Source organism: Nomascus leucogenys, chromosome 11 (assembly GCF_006542625.1).
Source record: "Nomascus leucogenys isolate Asia chromosome 11, Asia_NLE_v1, whole genome shotgun sequence".
Lineage (NCBI taxonomy): Eukaryota > Metazoa > Chordata > Mammalia > Primates > Hylobatidae > Nomascus > Nomascus leucogenys.
The window spans coordinates 4,750,165-4,770,580 of NC_044391.1; the positions used below are offsets into that span (position 1 = coordinate 4,750,165).

General features: G+C 42.2%; 2 protein-coding genes across 3 annotated transcripts in view; one reads left to right on the top strand and one right to left on the bottom strand.

The window, feature by feature from the left end:
* The window catches only part of MKKS (McKusick-Kaufman syndrome), a 29,418-nt gene extending 25,019 nt beyond the window's left edge, over positions 1 to 4,399 (bottom strand). For both annotated transcript variants that reach the window (XM_030821987.1, XM_003252714.4), the window contains exon 1: positions 3,912 to 4,399. The gene's annotated coding sequence lies outside the window, so the exon portion shown is untranslated. The remainder of the gene's footprint in view (positions 1 to 3,911) is intronic.
* Positions 4,400 to 5,136: 737 nt separating this feature from the next.
* SLX4IP (SLX4 interacting protein) overlaps positions 5,137 to 20,416 on the top strand; it is a 188,788-nt gene continuing 173,508 nt past the window's right edge. Inside the window, exon 1 of the mRNA XM_003252722.2 lies at positions 5,137 to 5,254. The gene's annotated coding sequence lies outside the window, so the exon portion shown is untranslated. The remainder of the gene's footprint in view (positions 5,255 to 20,416) is intronic.

Below are 20,416 nucleotides of genomic sequence, written 5' to 3' on the forward strand. Positions count from 1 at the left end.
GAAATCTAAATTTCTTAGTACAGCAGAAAGAAAAATCCAATAGGATCTAGATCCTGCCTACCAGTTTTCAGAAAGTCAAGCACTTTAAATCATTTTTGTAAGAAATGTAGTGATTTTTGTCATGTAGTGATTAAGGGATGAGCTGTGGACTCATACTACCTGGCTTTGAATCTTCACTTACCACTTTACAACTGGCTGTGTGGCCTTGGATGAGTCACTTAATCTCACTGTGCTTCAGTTCCATCGTGTGTACAATGTGAGTAATAACATCCATATCACAAGCTTGTTGTGCAGTTATCACAATACTTGGCACTTAGTCTGGGCTCAGTAATTGTTAGCTATTATTATTTTGATTATGTCAAAAAGAAAAAAGCATTACTGGAATTAACCTGTAGTATAGCAAGAACTGGAGAGGATTAGAATTAATGCCCAAACTAAGGGAAGTGGTCCCCATAAAGGAAGGCCCACTTCTCTGGGCAGTTTCAGTTACTTAGCTAAGAATAAAAATACCCAGTCTCAACAGAGAGGTTCAGAGGTCTTTGGGGTTTGACTAGGGTAGTGAATCTGGTAATTAGATTCTAGGATATTATAGGACAGATAACTGTCAAGCTTCTAAAGTGAGAGCCACGAAAGCTGTGAAGGAAGTCAGAAAACTGATACAGAGCAAAGCAGCAAAGACAGGGTGAATAATTTCATGTTTGTTTCTCTAATAACAGTTACTAGAGCAGCCAAGTGATCAAATGTGAGAATCCTACAATGACTGAAACTTGGTCTACGTTTTCAGACACGTTGTTCGTCACTTAAGAGCAAATGCATTGAGTAATGGTGAGAATCAAATTCTAACCTCCATCACAAATGAGTTATGGTCTTGGACAAATTCTCTCCTGCCTCAATATCATGATCTGAAATAGGGGGCCACATTATGAAGAGAACTATATATATTCATAGCTTCGTACAGTGCCTAGCATGTGGGAAGTGCTCAATACACAGCAGCCATTACTTTTATTGGGAGTATATTATCTTATACAAATCATATATAAAAATAGGCACCCCTGGAGGTTCCTGCTTGATCAAAGCAATTATATATTATCATCGAATATTTTGACTAAAATTAGGTTCTAACTCATAAGGCGAGGAAATATTGTAAAGACAAATCCAAACACGGTCATGTATCCCACGTTCACAACATTTACGGATTAGCAATTTTCACTTCAAATATGTAGGAGATTAATTCTATCCAAATGCTCGCTTAGTGTCTATTAGGTGCTAGCAAGACTATTAGGCTCGGGGGGAACTACCAAGAAGAGTAAGGCATGATTCTTGTCCTCAAGGAGAATACAGGTTTGAGAAGATAGTGGGACAATCTTAATAAAACATAACTCAGTGCTGTATAGGGTCAAAAAACCAATCCAAACCAAACCCCCACAAAAAACTGCATAAAGTCTTTACCAAGTTGACTCATTTTTCAAAATAATAGTTCTCATTTTTTCCTCTATCCTCCTCTGAATTAGTCTCAATCCATTTTTACTTATTCCATCTTTAGTTACAGCAGGGAGTCAAGATCTAGAAAAACTAGTCACTGCCACCCACTATAACAGAAGGTAGCAGCCACTTGTCTTCTCTGCTATATTCCTAGTGCACAGCAGAAAAGTAGAGAATCTTGCTCCCTTTGGTCCACAGAGGATGGCTTATTCTTCTGCTTCAGCTCTTAGTTCAGATGTCACCTACTCAGAGAGCCTTTCTCTGGGCACTCAACCTAAAGTGTTTTCCCTCTCCCTCCCCATTATTCTCTAGCACGTGTTTCCTTCAAAGCCCTACCTTTGTGGTAAATGCTGTGATGTGCCACCCTGATCCCCTCTAAGGAATGAAAGGCTTATTTCCCCAGCTCCTGGAAGTGCTGAGACAGACCTCAGCTGCCAGCCTCCGTCCATGATTGACTTGGCTGAAAAGAGTTGAAGTTAGGCCTTTTCCAGGGAAATAGACATCCAACCTTCAACTTTGAAGGGCCAGCCCAGCACTAGAGTTCCTGTGGGATTGGTGGAGAACATCCTTGAGACTTCACTGCAGCTTAACTTTTTATATTACCCAATCCTGCTTCCTTTCTTCCTTGGTAATCATCCAAAAAGTCTTCTCTAGTAAATGTCCTGCCTCTAAATCTCCTCAGAGTCTGATTCTCAGGAAACCCAACCTAGGACTATCTGGAAACATCTTGTTCAGTATCAATGTACAATCACCCCTCAGAATCTGGGGGATTGGATCCAGGAACCATGATGGATACCCAAATCCAGATGCTCAAGTCCCTGATTTAAAAATTGTGTAGTAGGCCGGACGCCGTGGGTCATGCCTGTAATCCCAGCACTTTGGGAGGCCGAGGCGGGTGGATAACCTGAGGTCAGGAGTTCGAGACCAGCCTGGCCAACATGGCGAAACACCATCTCTACTAAAAAATACAAAAATTAGCCAGGTGCTGTGGCGGGTGCCTGTAATCCCAAACTACTCAGGAGGCTGAGGCAGGGAGAATTGCTTGAACCCGGGAGGCGGAGGTTGCAGAGTGAGCGGAGATCCAGCTTCAGCCTGGGCGACAGAGCGAGACTCTTTGTCAAAAAAAAAAAAAAAAAAAAAAAAAAGTGTAGTTTTGTACACAACTTGCCACCTCCTTCCATGTACCTTAAATAATCTCTAGACTACTTATAATACCTAATACAACATTAAATGCTATGTAAGTAGTTGTTACACTGCAGTGTTTAGGGAATGACAAGAAAAAAGGTCTGCACGTGTTCAGTACAGATGCAACCATATTTTTTCCCCCAGAATGTTTTTATTTATTTTCTTAAATAGAGTCTCTGTCGCCGAACCTAGAGTGCAGTGGTGTGATCTTCGCTCACCGCAACCTCCGCCTCCAGGGCTCAAGCGATTCTCCTGCCTCAGCCTCCCAAGTAGCTGGGATTACAGGCGCGCTGCACCCGGCTCATTTTTTTGTACTTTTAGTAGAGAGCGGGTTTCGCCATGTTGGCCTGGCTGGCCTCAAACTCCTGACTCAAGTGATCCGCCCGCCTCGGGCTCCTAAAGTGCTGGCATTACAGGCGTGAGCCACCAACCCCCACCGCCCCAGAATATTTTCTATCCGCAGTTGGTTGAATTCACACATGCGGAACTCACGGATAGGGAGAGTATTGTTTCTCCCCCATCACTAGAACATGGAGCCAGGACCGTGCAAGTCCATTTTGGTCATTGCTGTATCTACTAACTCGGCAGTGCTGTAGACACGTGTATATCTGTTCATGGATAAGCTGAAGATGTTAATGAATGAATGAAACCGTCATATTGAGAGTCTCTGAAACGGCAACAGGATTTGGGTATGGTCTTATCTGGGAGGAAGATGAGCATGACCTTAGAGGGTCATCCCTACAAGGTCCACATCCCTGCAAGCCCCGCGGCTGTTTTCACGCAGCTGGCAGGGCCATGCTGCACAACGGCTCTAACGCCGTCGGAGGGCGGCCCCCACCTCCCGACAGCCTGGGGTACACCGTGCACCCTCCAGACAGTCAGGGGCACACGGGGCCCCTCCCAGCGAGGGAGGGGACGGGGAGTCACGGGTTCGGCGTAGAAAGCGGCAGCGCAGGCGGGAGCGTGGGGAGGCGCCACTCCTCCAGCTCTCCCCACCGGCGGGAAGACTTCCTCGCCGCCCGCATCCGTGCCGACCGCAACATTTACCATCGGCAGCTATTTCAGAGGTCGGTCTTTCGCCTCCTACAGAGAACCAGCCTCCTCCTTGTCCCCGCCCTCAAATATCCTTCAGGGAGGACACCGGTGACCTTTGGGAGTGGAGAGGGAGGCGCCTACAAGCCCCTTCCCCTCTCTTCGGCCAGAAAGAAAGCGGGCTTTTCCACCTAAAGTCCCAGCGCTCTCACCTGCCCACCAGCCGCCGCGCCGCCCCAGGCCGCCACCGCCAGAGGCCCCAGAGACAGATCTCAAACAGCCGCTGCTGCCGCGGATCCCGGCAACCTTCGCGTCGCGCGGGGGCACGGAGCACGCGCACCTCCGCGGTCGGCGCCGGGCCGCCCCCACTCCGCTTCTCCGGGTTTTCCGTGAAGCTCCAGCCAACTGCGGCCGTCACCGGAAAAAACGGGGAGCGAAGCTTATTCAGCGTATATTCCAGCAAATTGTTGAAACTGAAAATTTAAAGGAACACATAAAATTTAAATAACATATCAAAATGGCACAGCTTCTGCTTTTTGGTGAGCGCTTAACAATGATTTACTGAATGAAATAGGCCACTGCGCTCTGCTCTCTGTCCCGACATGACCAATCACAAAGCGCTTGGATTTGTCGCTCAGCGCCAGTATCCCGCCTCTCTGTGCGGTTGTCTCGAAAATCAGGATTTTTACCCTCCAGTAACTCCCGGGAATCGGGTTTGGAAAACGGACATGCGCCGTGAGAGCTAGTTGCCTTCTACTAAACGAAAGCATCCGCCCTCAGTCCTTCCTGAGGGCTTACAGGGAAGCGCGGGCTTTCACAGCTCGGTACTCTTCACAGATTAGATAATTCATCCGGTATTTCCCCATCCTGCTTCTGGGTTCCAGGACAAACCTTTCACTCTCTTTTAACATTAAAAAAAATAGCGGAAGTTATGTTCAAACATGGCTATTTTCATTAAAATTTATCCGGCACTGTGAAAGCTACCTTTCCGTTTCCATAATCTTTCGCACCGAATATATGTTCCATTCTTGAGCTAGTCATTTTCCAATGTTAAGAAAACATACCACAGAAAAGCGGGTTTTTTTCTCTCGATCAGTTCAACCGCCTAGCACCGTGAGTTACCGTGATTCGTTACTTGCCAATCAGTCATTTGGTTCCCAGCCTTTTAAATAGCCTGCGTCCGGCGCCATTTTTGTTTTGGGCCCAGTTTGAAAGCCGCGATAGTCTGAACAGAGGCCATTTTTCTTTTGGGCAGATTCCACGGGCCATCGAAGTGTTTCGCTGCCATCTTAAATCCTGGCTGTGGCCTCAATCCAGCAGCGAAGCTGCCCGGATCATTTCGTGTTTGGGCGGCGGCTAAGTTCCCAAACGCGCGAGGAGACCCTGGGAAGGAGGAAGTAAGCGCGAAAGTGCTTCCCTTAAGCTTCTGAAGGTTGGCTGCAGTTCCGGCTACCTGTGTAGTCCGAGTTTCCACAGCCAGGTACTACTCCACCAGTGACCCTGGACAGTAACAAAACATATAAAAGCCCGAGCCCAAACCCCGCCACCATCATAGGTAAGCACATGGACCTCTGACAACCTCAGATGTTCCTTCAAGTGAACTGAACTGTTTGCCCATCTCCTCCCTCCTGGTTTTTTGCTTTGATTTTTTGAGACTTTTCCGAATCCTTCTCCCTGTACTTCCACCTTTCTTCATTGTTTTCAAAAAGCCAAAAAGTTGCTAACCATCAGGATGCCATGAGCATGGGCATTACGGTGGAAATATTATTCAGGAAAGTTAACTGTCTTTGGACAAAGGGAATGCAGTAGATGGGCCAGGTATTTGTATCAAATCATGGCTTCCTGCATACAGAAGTACAAATACCTTCCCCTTTCCAGACATTTTTGGAGATGTGACGTAAATACAGATTGCGTTTGTATATACTTCCCATTCATTCATTTATTCAGTGCATTTCTTGAGTACCTAATTTGTGCTAGGCCATAAGGATTCAGGAGTTAGCTTAAAAAATCCATTAACTCATAGAGCCTACATTTTATCACCTTGACATCTACTAGGTTGAGACAAATAACAGTATTTTATGGTTCTTAGCACTGCTAGACTGTATAAACAAGTATTTGCTTTCTCCCTCTGAGCCCTTTTTTTTATTTTTAGTTTTTAATTTTTTTGGCCGGGTGTAGGAATTAATGGTATTGACACTTACTTCTTGGATCCTAGACATAATGATATTTGTACGCCAGTTGGCTAGCGTTACAACTAATATTCCAGTTACTTAGGGCCGTGTTGCTCCAAGTTTGTTCCACCTGCCGGCAGCATCAGCATCCCCTGGGAGCTTGTTAGAATTACACTTAATGCCTCTCACCCCAGAGCTGCTGAATCAGAATCTTCCTCAAGAAGTGCACCGTAAAGTTCAAGGAACATTGATTCAGGGCATGGGCTAAAGATACAGCTCTTTCTTCCTTTCCCCTCCTCTCCCCTCCCTTTCCTTTCCTTTCCTTTCCTTTTTTTTTACAATACCCATTCTCACATTGCTTTGTTCTTCTCTAGCTTATTTTAATTAAAAACGTTTTTTTCTGTTTTCATTTTTTTGAGACTGGGTCCCACTCTCAGGCTGGAGTGCAGTGGTATGATCTCAGCTCGCTGCAGCCTCCACCTGCTGGGTTCAGGTGATTCTCGTGCCTCAGCCTCCTGAGTAGCTGGGACTACAGGTGCGCACCACTGTGCCTGGCTAATTTTTTGTATCTTTAGTAGAGTTGGGTTTTTACCATGTTACCCAGACCTGTCTCAAACTCCTGGACTCAGGCAGTCCTCCCACCTTGGCCTCTCAAAGTGCTGGGATTATAAGTGTGAGCCACAGGGGCTGGCCTAACAATTTTTTTAGAAGTTTAATTATTTGGTAATGAAGCTTTCTGTATACAGTGAAACCAAGAGGTGATAGTCATAAAGCATGTTTGTATTAAAACTTCACCTTTGCTGTTATGTAGTTTATGAATTAATGTTTTGTGAAAGAAACATGGCTTTTTAAAAATGCAAAATGTGTGCATTGACTTTGAAGTGGATTGTTAGTTCTTGACATGTACATGTCTAATCATTTTAAGTTGTATTAAACCTCAAGTCTACTTTTTAGAGATTGAGGACAATAATTCAGGCACATGAAGAAACCTATTTATTAGGTAGCAAAGTAGAGATCTATACCAACCCTATAATGTCATAAAACTCTTTGTCAGGGAGATGGGGAGTACCACTTATATTTTGAGTTGATGTAAGTATGTTTCTAAAGTCTTTTTGTTTCTATTATGTAAAAGCGGTTACTTGTGTTTATTTTAGTATTGACGTTTTGTGCTTGAATAAATCAGAGGTGATTTAAAATTGGATTTGACTGATGTTAATTATAGGATAATATATAGAATATGGCTATTACAATATCGTGGACATAGAAATTCATTTGTGTCACTTTTGATTTATCTTCTAGTTAGAAAAGATTGGACTTTTTTTTTTTTTCTGCATTTAAAAATTATTCTGGACCCAGTACGGTGGCTCACGCCTGTTATTCCAACACTTTGGAAGGCCAAGGCCGGTGGATCACTTGAGATCAGGAGTTTGAGACCAGCCTGGCCAACATGGTGAAACCCTGTCTCTACTAAAAATACAAAAATTAGCTGGGCATGGTGGCGCACACCTGTAATCCCAGCTACTTGGGAGGCTGAGGTGGGAGAGTCGCTTGAACCCACAAGGCAGAGGTTGCAGTGAGCCAAGATAGTGCAATTGCACTTCAGCCTGGGCGACACAGCGAAACTCTGTCTCAAAAAAAACCTAGAAACTAAAAAATAAATAAATAAAAATTATTTTTAATTTATGTAAAATAAAATTATTCTTGGGTATGTAGTTTGCAGAGTTTTAATCAGTGCATTGAGTTTCGTAACTACTATCGAAATCAGCACATGGAACAGTTCCATCAGCTTCTTCCTCTCCAACTTCCCTTCTGCCACCCCTTTGTAGTGCCCCTTACCCCTTCACCTTTGGCAACCAGTGATCTGTTCTCCATCATAACAGTTTTTGCTTTGAAATGATTAGATTTTAAAACTATTTTATTAATGATTATCAGAACTTTTTTTTCTATGTAAAGGTGACTGGAAAACATTAGTTATCAGAGTTCTTGGGTTACAAAGTGGATTGATCGTGTGCTGTTTGCTTGTGCTCTCGTTGTTGTAATGATTCCGCTTAAGAGACTGAGCACCCACTGTGTATCAGGCACTAGGCCGCATAATTACGTATCTGATCTCACGTTATCCTTACAGGAGCCATGAAATAGAAACTGTTGTTATTATCCCATTTCAGAGGTAAGAAAACCAGAGACTTAAAGGAGTTGAGTAGCCTGTCTCAGGTCATACGAAGAGTCAGAATTTGAAGGGATGTGTTTTACAAGAACCTAAGGACACGCACCAGGTGTGGGTGCCTATGTCTGTTTCTGACTAGGTATTAAATAAAAACTAGATTCAGGCCGGACATGGTGGGGTCACACCTGTAATCCCAGCACTTTGAGAGTCTGAGGCTAGTGGAGTGCTTGAGCTCAGGACTTAGAAAACAGCCTGGGCAATACGGCGAAACCTCATCTCTACAAAAAATACAAAAATTAGCTAGGCATGATGGCTTACACCTGTAGTCCCAGCTACTCGGGAGGCTGAGGCAGGAGGATCACTTGAACCTGGGGGAGTTGAGGTTTCAGTGAGCCATGATCACGCCACTGCACTTCAGCCCGGGCAACAGACTGAGACTCTGTCTCTAAACACCAACAACAAGGAAAACCTACTAGATTTTGCCTGTTAGTAAAGCATCTCATGCAGTGGCTGGTGGGGATTTTCTGTGGGCACAGCAGAAATGGGAGGCTCAGATCATGGGTCAACTGACTAGGTTAAGAGTATAGAGTAACTAAAAGGTAGGACTGTTCCATGGAATTATTCTTGGTAGAGTATCAATGTTTGACTTACATTTAGTGACAAAGGATTTTTTTAAAGTTCTAATTTTTTTGTTACTTGCATTATCCTCTTTCCATTGTTGAATCTGACGTGTTTTTTTTTTTTTATAAGTAAACTTTGGCATTCAGAATTACCATCTGAATAATAGCAAAAACTAATTGTTTACACTGAAGTTGCCTTTCAGACTTTATCTGAGTGGTCACCAGTGAGGCCTTCGCTCATTTGTCAGTTTTCCTTGGTCTTTTGTTAAGTTTGTGATTCATTCCTTGATATTGGTTGTTTTGGTGATAAGATTGGTGCATGTGTTGGGAGAGGACAATGGTGAAATGATTTATCATTCTTGAATTATAGCTGTAACTTCAGAAGTTCTAGGGCTTTGCCTTTGCTGTTTTCTGTTTCTGTTCCCATAACTAATGAAAGTTTTTTAAGATGATAGAAGCATAATAATTTCCTAGATAAAATTTGAAATCTGGAGATTAGAAGCCTAAAGTTAATTTCTGGTCTATTTAATGAGAGCATTTGCTTGTGACACAGGCCAGCAACACTAGAAAGAAGACAAATGTGAATTTCAGAGTGCCTTAGATTTTCCCACAGAATAATCTAGAGGGTCATTGACTTTCTTTATTAGAGTTTATCTCTGCTTTGTATTTAAATGACAGGACAACCATGTGATATTGTTTAATCTACTTCCATTCCCTCCCCAAATTAATTTTTTAAGGCTCTTAGGATCTTTCTCACTCCACTAAAAACACACATGTAATCATATTTTTGGTGGGTCATACCCTATCAAAGTCCCCTCTTTGTAAAAGAATGCTTGTTTTCAGGCCTGAGAGGGTGGACTCAAGAATGCACAATAGAAGATGAGGCATCATTTGTAAGTTATAATATACTCTAACTTCTCAGCATACTTACAAAATTATATACTTTCAGATATTTGGAAAATTTATCTTTTTGGGTTGTCCTACACTTCTTAAAAACAGGCAACAAAATAAAAATTCCACTGAATTTAGACTTGAATTGCTGGCTCTGGTAGCAAAGGCTTTTTAACATTTATTCTGTAAACCTGGCCACTGAGCTTGCTGCATCCTCCTGAAAGCAACTTTGAGAGCCTAGGAAAATAATCATTTAAGATGCATTGTTGCTTTTTGTGTGTGTGTGTGCACATTTGCTTTTTAATGATCAGTAAAAAAAATTTAGAAAAGCCTCAGGATGTTCCTTGATTTAAAACTTAATTAAGATAGAAGCTAATAATATCTTTTCCATTTAAATGAATGTTAAAATGCCAGTATTTTAAAGACAAAGAAATTTATGCACCAAAAACATCATCTTTGTGGTATAAACTTCAACCATACCTCTAATCTGTTGCCCATTATTTTCAATATGAAACACTAGGATCTTCTGGGTATGTGTTTATATGAATTACAACTCTCAGCTTTGGCTGTATGATTATATATAACTGAAGTGTTATTTATTTGGTGAAATAGGTCCAGAGTGCTTGACCTCTTTTTTGGAAGGCTTACTATGGAATTTGGAATTTAGGGACAGTAAAGATACGTTGGATAAATAGGTATAAATCTAAAAAAAAAAAAACAAAAACAAAAAACCACAGTCTGATTTAGTAACATCAATGGACCCAAGTCAGCAAACTTTTAATGCATAACTGTGCCACACCCCAAATACTAAAGAGGAGATGAATGGACCCTGTCCCTGGGAATCTTATAGTCAGGGAGAGGACCAGAGTTAGTTATAATTCAGTGGGCTAAGCGTGAGAGTAGAGGTGGTTCAGATGTGTCCCAGAGAAGGAGCAATTCACTTGGTTCATAGAAGGCTCCAAGGAACAGGTGGCATCTGAGTTGGGTCTCAGAGGATAACTCAACTCGATTTAGGAGAGGACATTCCACAGTGCAGCATGCATGGGTGAAGGCAGGGAGAGCTGGAGCTGCATGTTCAAGGACATGTGCCAGGAGTTGGTTATGTGGTGGCATTGATGTGCCACCACAACTTCACAGGCATGAAGTTGCCTGTGCCATAAGATGGAGGTTTGGGCAGGGGCACTGATATTGTTTGGATTTGTGTTCCTGAGCAAATCTCATGTTGAATTGTAACCCCCAGTGTTGGAGGAGGGGCCCGGTTGAAGGTGATTGTATCATGGGGGCAGATTTCCCACTTGCTGTTCTCACGATAGTGAGTTCTCTCGAGCTCTGGTTGTTTAAAAGTGTGTAGTACCTTTCTCTTCGCTCTCTTCCTCCTGCTCCAGTCATGTAGGACGTGCCTGCCTCCTTTTGCCTTCTACCATGATTTAAGTCTCCTGAGGCCTCCCCAGCCGTGCTTCCTGTAGAGCCTGGAGAACTGTGAGCCAATTAAACCTCTTTCCTTTATAAATTACCCAGGTAGTTCTTTATAGCATTGCAAGAACAGACTAATACAAGCACCGACAAAAGGGCTTGTGATGCTGTGGGAAATCCCAGTGAAGAGTTTTGAATAGGGGACTCATGCTCAGACACCTCTAATGTTGGGTTTGGGGATGGGAAAGTGTAAGGATAGAGATTAGAGGTACCTTAAGAGGCTGTAGTTGTGGGAGTGTCCTCAGGATAACCCTTTCTTTGGGGTCTGGACCTCCTGGCATCACCATGTGTTTTAGTCTGCCTGTGCTGCCATAACAAAATACCTTAGACTGAGTAATTTATAAACAATAGGAATTTATTGCTCACAGTTCTGGAGAATGGGACGTTTAAGATCAAGGCACCAGCAGATTCACTGTCTGGTGAAGGCTTTCTTCTTTCTTTCCTTTTTTTTTTTTTTTTTTTTGAGATGGAGTCTCGCTCTTTCACCCAGGCTGGATTGCACTGGCATGATCTTGGCTCACTGCAACCTCCGCCTCCCAGGTTCAAGCAATTCTCCTACCTCAGCCTTCTGAGTAGCTGGGATTACAGGTACACGCCACCACACCCAGCTAATTTTTGTATTTTTAGTAGAGATGGGGTTTCACCATGTTGGTCAGGCTGGTCTCAAACTCCTGACCTCGTGATCCACCCGCCTCGGCCTCCCAAAGTGCTGGGATTACAGACGTGAGCCACTGCGCCCAGCCTGGGCTTGCTTTCTGCTTCAAAGATGATATCTTCTTGCTGTACCCTCACATAAGGTAGGGAGGCTGGGGAGCTTGTTTGAGCCTTTTTTAAAATAAGGGCACTGGTCCCATTCGTGAGGATGGAGCCCTCATTACTTATCACTTTTCAAAGTCCCCACCGTTAATACTATTACATTGGGCATTAGGTTCCAACGTATGAATTTGGGGGGATACTAACATATAGACCATAGCACCAAGTCGTGATTTTTCCTTCTCATGGGAGGCGGATGGGCCCATCCATGACTGTCATCTGTTCCATCCCAGATAACAGGCTGTGTGCATGTAGTAAGGGAAGAGAACATGTGTTTCCCACAGATTCTCTGGCAGTTGGTTCTTCTGTGTTTAGATATCACAACTAATTGGGTTTTGTAAAAGAATAGTGAGGGACATGCCCCTCAGCTCCCAGAGGATATAAAAGTCTCATGGTTGGATGTTGCACAGTGGTTGGCAAGGCCTAAATAACAGAAGGGATAAGAAGACTCTCCTGCCACCCCCTACTGCCTTGCCAGACCTGCAGAGACTTTGTTGGGAGGCAGGGGCACCTTACTCTGGGGACCACCTCTGCCCATTTTTCTGTTGGATTGCTTTTTCTTTTATTTATTTATTTATTTTTTTTTGAGATGGAGTTTTGCTCTTGTTGCCCAGGCTGGAGTGCAATGGTGCGATCTCCGCTCACCTCAACCTCCGCCTTCTGGGTTCAAGCAATTCTCCTGTCTCAGCCTCCCAAGTAGCTGGGATTACAGGCATGTGCCACCACGCCCGGCTAACTTTTTTGTATTTTTAGTAGAGACGGGGTTTCTCCATGTTGGTCCAGCTGGTCTCGAATTCCTGACCTCAGGTGATCCGCCTGCCTCGGCCTCCCAAAGTGTTGGAATTACAGGCATGAGCCACTGTGCCTGGCCTGGATTGCTTTTTCTTGGATACTTACGTTTTGCTGGTTATATGTCTTACAAATGTTTTCTCCCAGTTTATGATGCCTCTCCCCCCATTTCTTTATGGTGTGTTTTAATGAAGAGAAGTTTTAGTTTTTTTTTAAGCTTTTATTTTGAAATAATTATAGATTCACAGGCAGTTATAAAAAAATGTACAGGGAGGTCCTGTAAACGCTTCATTCAGTTTCCCCCAGTGGGAACATATTGGGTAACTGTAGTACAAATATGAAAACTAGAAAATTGACACTGGTTTAATCCCTAGAATTTATTAGAGTTAAGCAGTTATACATGCATTTCTTTGGTTTTGTACAATTTTATTACATGTGTATGTTCATGTAACCAACTTCACGATCAAGATAGAGAAATGTTCCATGGTTCCATTGCCACAGTTTCCCTTCTGCTACCTCTTTGTAGCTACACACTCCTCTCCCATCCATAATCCTCTGGCAACCACTCATCTCTTCCTCACTTCTACGATTTTATTTCAAAAGTATTGTATAAATGGAATCATACAATATACAACCTTTTGAGATTGCTTTTTTTTTTTTTTTCAAGACAGAGTCTTGCTCTGTTGCCCAGGCTAGAGTGCAATGGCACGATCTTGGCTCACTGCAAACTCCGCCTCCTGGGTTCAAGCAGTTCTCCTGCCTCAGCCTCCCCAGTAGCTGGGATTACAGGTGTGCACCAAGATGCCTGGCTAATTTTTTTTATTTTTAGTAGAGATGGGGTTTCACCATGTTGGCCATGCTGGTCTTGAACTCCTGACCTTGTGATCCACCCTCCTCAGGCCTCCCAAAGTGCTGGGATTACAGGTGTGAGCCACCATGCCCAGCCGATGAGATTGCCCTTTTTTTTTCTTTTTTTTTTTTTTTTAAGACTGAGTCTCACTCTGTCACTCAGGCTGGAGTGCAGTGGCATGATCTTGGCTCACTGCAACCTCTGCCTCCCGAGTTCAAGCGATTCTCCCGCCTCAGCCTCCTGAGTAGCTGGGACTACAGGCACATGCCACTAAGCCTGGCTAATTTTTTGAATTTTTAGTAGAAACAGGGTTTCACCATGTTAGCCAGGCTGGTCTTGAACTCCAGACCTCAAATGATCTGCCCGCCTCGGCCTCTGAAAGTGCTGGGATTATAGGCGTGAGCCACTGTGCCTGGTTGAGATTGCTTTTTTTTTTTTTTAAACTCAGCCTATTTCCTTAAAATCCATCCAAGTTGCATGTATCAATAGTTTATTCCCTCTGCCTGAGTAATATGCCAGGGCATAAATGTACTGCAGTTTGTTGAACCATTCACACATTGAAGGATGTCAGGGTTGTTTCCAGTTTGTGGCTGTTAAGAATAAAGTTACTATGATGGCGAGACGCGGTGGCTCATGCCTGTAATCCCAGCACTTTGGGAGGCTGAGGTGGGTGGATCACAAGGTCAGGAGTTCAAGCCCAGCCTGGCCATGATGGTGAAACCCCATTTCTATTAAAAACACAAAAATTAGCCAGGCGTGGTGGCAGGCACCTGTAATCCCAGCTACTCGGGAGGCTGAGGCAAGAGAATCGCTTGAACTCGGAGGGCAAAGGTTGCAGTGAGCCGAGATCGGGCCACTGCACTCCAGCCTGGGCAACAGAGTGCGACTCTGTCTCAAAAAAAAAAAAAAAAAAAAAAGAATAAAGTTACTATGAACATTTTTGAACAAGTTTTTAAGTGAGCCTAAGTTCTCATTTCTCTGGGATAAATTCTGAGGAGTTCAATTTTTGGATTGTAGGTAAGTTCATGTTTAGATGGATAGAAACTTGCAGTCACTTTTCCTGAGTGGCTGTACCACTTTTACAGTCCCACCAGTGGTATATGAGAGATCTATTTTCTCTGCACGCTCACCATCATTTGGTGTTATTATTTTTTATTTGTCTTTCTGGTAGATATGTAGTGATATCTCGTTGTGGTTTTATTTTGCATTTTCCCCTGGCTAATGATGTCGAATATCTTTTCATATGCTTTTTTACCATCTGTATATCCTTCTTGGTGAGATATCTGTTTTTCATTTGCCCATTTTCTGATTGGACTGTTGCTTTTTACTATTGAATTTTGAGACTTCTTTACATATTCTAGATAGAAATCCTTTGTTGGATATAGATTGCAAATATTTTCTCCCAGTTTTAGAAAAGTTTTAATTTCAATATGGTCAAAGCTGTCATTCTTTTTCTTTATGGTTTACATTTTCTCTGTCTAGTTAAAAAACTCCTTTATGATTTTGAGTTCATAAAAATATCTTCTGAGAGGTTTTAGTTTCGCACATTTGAGTTTTTAACCCATCTGTAATTGATTTTTGAGTCCTGTATGAGATAGAGTCCAATTTAATTTTTTCTCAAATAGATATGAGCAGTTGTTTGACCACAGTTTATTGAATGAGTCATCTCTTCATTTCCCACTAATTTCACAGTGCTGCTCCCAGCATGCTTCAGTTTCATAAATGCATGCATTGGTTTCTGGTGTGTGGAGTCTGCCCCTTCTGCCTGTTTGTCTGCCCGTTTGCCAGTACATTAGTTTTTTTACCTTCCATTGTAGTAGTTTTGCTAAGACAAACCCCCTCTTTTTTTTTTGTTTTTATTCCTTTTCTGGAAGTGTCTTGATCTTTTTTTAGTCTTTCTCAGTTTCCCTGCTCAAGTTTGTGGTTGGTGTTGCATTAAATTAGTAGGTCAGTCAGAGGATATCTTGTATATATTTTTTTCATTTTATTCCTAGGTACTTTTTATTTGTGGGATGCTAGTTTAAATGATATTTTAAGTTCTACATTTTCTACTTGTTGCAAAGAAGTTGTTTCTACTGGTTCATCATTAAGCATTTTGTTACATTTTTGTAGATGCTTTTTTTTAGATTAAGAAATTCCTTTGTATTCATAGATTTCTAATGTTATATTTTTATTTTTTTTCTGCTTCTACTGAAATGATTATGTGCCTTTTTTCTTCTTCAGTTTTTGTTTTTGTTTTTTGAGACAGGGTCTCTCTCTGTCACCCAGGCTGGAGTGCAGTGGCATAAACATGGCTCACTGCAGCCTTGAACTCCTGGGCTCAACTGATCCTCCTGCCTCAGTTTCCCATGTAGCTGGGACCAAAGGTGCGGGGCTCCACACCTGGCTGAATTTTTTTTTTTAGAGACAGGGTCTCACTTTGTTGCCTAGGCTGGTCTTGAACTCCTGGGCTCAAGCAGTCCTCCTGCCTCAGCCTCCCAAAGTCCTGGGATTACAGGTGTGAGCCACTGAACCCGGCCTCTACTTCAGTTTTTTAATGTGATGATTTCTCTAGTGTTTAGCCAACCTTGCACTCCTCAGATACCTCACTTGGTTCTGATGTTTGTTTGTTTTTAAGTAGGTTTGCTAGATTAAAATTGCTTCTAGATTATTGCTTCTGTGTTCACTCACAGAATTGACTGATTTTTCATTCTTTTATTGCCTTTGGTTTTGCTATCAGTGCTCCATAAAATGAGTGGTGGGATGATTTCCTTCTTACTCTTTTCTCTGGAAGAATTTGTACACTGGCATTATTTGAACCCTGAACTACTTGTTGATTTCTGGATTCTAGAGGTTTAAAAATGGAATAGACTATAGAGGTCAACCTTTCCAACTCCACTGTTTTTTTGAGGTGGGAAGAATTAAATGCTGAGGCTTAAATCCAAGGGACACTTTGCACTGTACCATGACCCAGTGATTTCATCATTATAGAAACCCTAATCCTGAAGTAGAGGTAATAGTCATTTTATTATGTAAAACAGATGGCTCAAAGCCTTCGCACCCGCAGTCCATGCAGATCCATGTAAGAGTGGCTTGGAAAACATCACATTAGCCTTAGTCTGTTAGTTTTCTAGGCCCATCTGATTAAGATTAAGAATGGAGTTAAGAAAGGGACCCAGGCACTCTGACAGCTCTGGGATCACCTGCGAGAGCAGGCCGACGACTCCGCTGGCCTACTGTTGAGCAGCTTTGTGTAGGAGCTAGCAGCTCACAGGGGCAGTGATATGTTTATTGCCCAGTGTGATGATAATTTTAATTGGGAATATCAAATAAATATTCAATATATGGTATTTCTATGAACATTAATAAAGATTCAGTATATTTTTGGAAAATTTCCCTAAAAACAGAAAAAAAATAAAAAGGTTATATGCATAAGTGACTCAGCTCCAATTATCTGGAACATTTTTTTCACCCAGCAGGCTTTTCTTGAGTACCCTCTAGTGTTAGGCATTGCTCTGAGGGCTGCTCACATATGAGTGTGTACTTCTTCCACCATGGATAAGTATGATTTTACCATATTTGGAACTTAGCAGATTGGCTCAGTTCATTTCAGATTTCAATTCACCATTTAATTCATCCCCAGCACATGCCTAGTGCTGTCATAAACCAAAGAAAAGATGGTTTCTTTATCTGAAATGACTTTAGCAAATATGCAAGCTCAAGGTCTATGCAACTGACTACCCACCCAGATGTGTTATGGGCTTTATCTTGGTAGAATTCATTTGTTTATATTTTGTCTATGAAGGATGCCATATTATGTAGCATAGTGATAAATTAATTCAAACTACATTTTCATTAACTATAGAGTTTCTTTCTTTCTTTGATTAACAGGAGAGGGCCACTACACATGTAGCTTTATTTGAGGTCATACTGTGTTGGGAACTTGGACCTTGGTGTGAGGCAGAGGGAGGAAGGTCACACCTACCCTGACAGCCCAATTAGTCACTGACCTTGGCAATTAATTCTACAGGTGACAGATGTTGCTAGTTTGCCCTCAGTGGACCTGAGGGGACTCTATCTAGCGCTTGGTTAGGCCATCAGCTGTGAGATCCTGGTCTGGTCCCATAAGTTCTCATTAGGGGAATAGATGGCAAGGCTGGGAGTAGAGGGTCTGTAAGATCTATTTTAGCCCTAAAATTCTGACTTTTTGAATTTCCAAACATTGTGGAAACAAGTGAAAAAGTTACATAACTTGAGGCAGAGTGTGTTATGATATTAAAAACACACTAAAATATTCAGAATATAGATTTCATACTTCCCAGGTAGCCTATTTTACATTGTCAGACCATATTATTTTATATAAAAAAATACGTGCTTTTCAGTTCCAGATCCCTAGAGATCATTTTTTTGCTATTGGACTTTGAGGATATTCTGTGAAAAATTCAGAATCTACATCGTATATGTAGCTGTTCTTGTTTTATTGATAAAAGTAAAAAAAAAACCCACAAAAATAAAACCTTATTGTGAGTTGAAAATGTGAAAATGTAACTGTATTAGTAATATTAGCCATCACAGTAACCTCACTGTAATATGACTCATTCATGATCTATCCAAGGCAGATATGATGTGAAAGGCTTGCCTTGGCCTTCCACGTGATCTATCTGTCCTTCAGGAAAAGAAGTACATATGGGAAAACCCGTGTGTAATTAAAAAATAATTGGATCACACATTTTTTTACTTGTGGTGGTTACTTATTGACAAAACTGTCCCCTTTTTCCTGGTTCCATGTCTAGCTGATCCACTTGAGTATTCTTTTTAAGTACCCTCATCTAGGGACTTCCTTAATTCTTAGCAAGATTATTCAAGCCTGATTTAAGGTATTTAAGGTGACTGATTTTATGTTTATTAGGCAAAAATAATGTAATTTTTAAAAATCCATATAAAGTTTTCAGGACAACCTTTATATACATTGTTTTTAAACATGTGCCTGATTTCCCAGGAACTTACTTTTTTTCCACTTACATTTCTGTCTAAATGGGCTTCCTAAGATAAACATCATTAAATATTTTTCTAAGTCATGTGCATTATGTTATTTAGAGAATGGAAATGAATACTTAACATGACTTAGGGTTTGGATAAAGATATTTTTGTCCATTTAAAAAATTAGGATCTCATCACATAGGCAAAAATTAAAAAATTAAAAATTAAAATCAAAGGGTACCAAATTTCTAAAAAAATCACCATTGACTAAGTAATAATAATTATCAATACCCATCGAAGGCCTAGTGGTTTTTTGTTTTGTTTTGTTTTGAGACAGAGTCTCGCTCTGTCGCCCAGGCTGGAGGGCAATGGCGTGATCTCGGCTCACTGCAAGCTCCACCTCCCGGGTTCACGCCATTCTCCTGCCTCAGCCTCCCGAGTAGCTGGGACTGCAGGCGCCCGCCACTACGCCTGGCTAATTTTTTGGGATTTTTAGTAGAGACGGGGTTTCACCGTGTTAGCCAGGATGGTCTCGATCTCCTGACCTCTTGATCCGCCCGCCTCGGCCTCCCAAAGTGCTGGGATTACAGGCGTGAGCCACCGCGCCCGGCCGGCCTAGTGTTTTTATATGTCATTTTATTTAGTCCTTTCAATAATTTTGAGTTAGGTATTATTATTCTTATTTTGGAAATAAAATATTCAGGATACAGAAATAAGTGCCCTTCTTATTTATTTATTTTTTTGAGACAGAGTATCACTCTGTCACCCAGGCTGGAGTGCAGTGGCATAATCTCGGCTCACTGCAACTTCTGCCTCCCGGGTTCAAGCGATTCTCCTGCCTCAGCCTTGCGAGTAGCAGGGATTACAGGCGCCCACCACCGTGCCTGCCTAACTTTTGTACTTTTAGTAGAGACGGGGTTTCACCATGTTGGCCAGGCTGGTCTCAAACTTTGACCCCAAGTGATCCACCTGCGTTGGCCTCCCAAAGTGTTGGGATTACAGGTGTGAATGACCGTGCCTGGCCGTGTTTTTCTTGTTTAAAAAAAGGCTCTCAAACTGCGCTGTCCATAATGGTGGCTACCTACAAGTGTCTATTGAGCACCTGACACATCACCAGTCCAAATTGAGATGTCCTAGAAATATAACCAATTTCAAAGTCTTGGTTAAAACAACAAGCATGTAAACATTTTTATATAGCTCACATGTTGAAATGCTAACATGTTGGCTATATCAGGTTAAATAAAATAGATTGGCCAGGCGCTGTGACTCACAACTGTAATCCCAGCACTTTGGGAGGCCGAGGCGGGTGAATCATGAGGTCAGGAGTTCGAGACCAGCCTGGCCAATATGGTGAAACCCCGTCTCTACTAAAAATACAAAAAATTAGTTGGGCATAGTGATGGGCGCCTGTAATCCCAGCCACTCGGGAGGCTGAGTTAGGGGAATCGCTTGAATCCAGGAGGTGGAAGTTGCAGTGAGCCAACATCGTGCCACTACACTCCAGCCTTGGTGACAGAGTGAGACTCCGTCTCAAAAACATAAAATAAAATAAAATCGGTTATTCAAATTAACTTTATCTGTTTCTGTTTACTTTTTTAAAAATGCAACTACTAGAAAACTTAAAATTACATTTGTGGCTTGCATTATATTTCTATTGGAAGAGCTGCTCTAACAGTTTCAACGGGCAAATAGTTCCATGCTCAAGGCTTGTGAATGATGGTGTCCTCTTCAACCCCTTTCCTCCATCCTTGTGAGCTCTCTTCACCTTGTTCTTCAGTTTGGGGCAGAGTTTAGTACTTAAGAATTGGATCCAGGTAGGGCATGGTGGCTCCCATGTATAATCCCAGCACTTTGGGAGGCTGAGGCTGGTGGATTACTTGAGCTCAGGAGATGAAGACCAGCGTGGGCAAGATGGTGAAGCCCCATCTCTATAAAAAATATAAAAATAGGCTGGGCACAGTAGCTCATGCCTGTAATCCCAGCACTT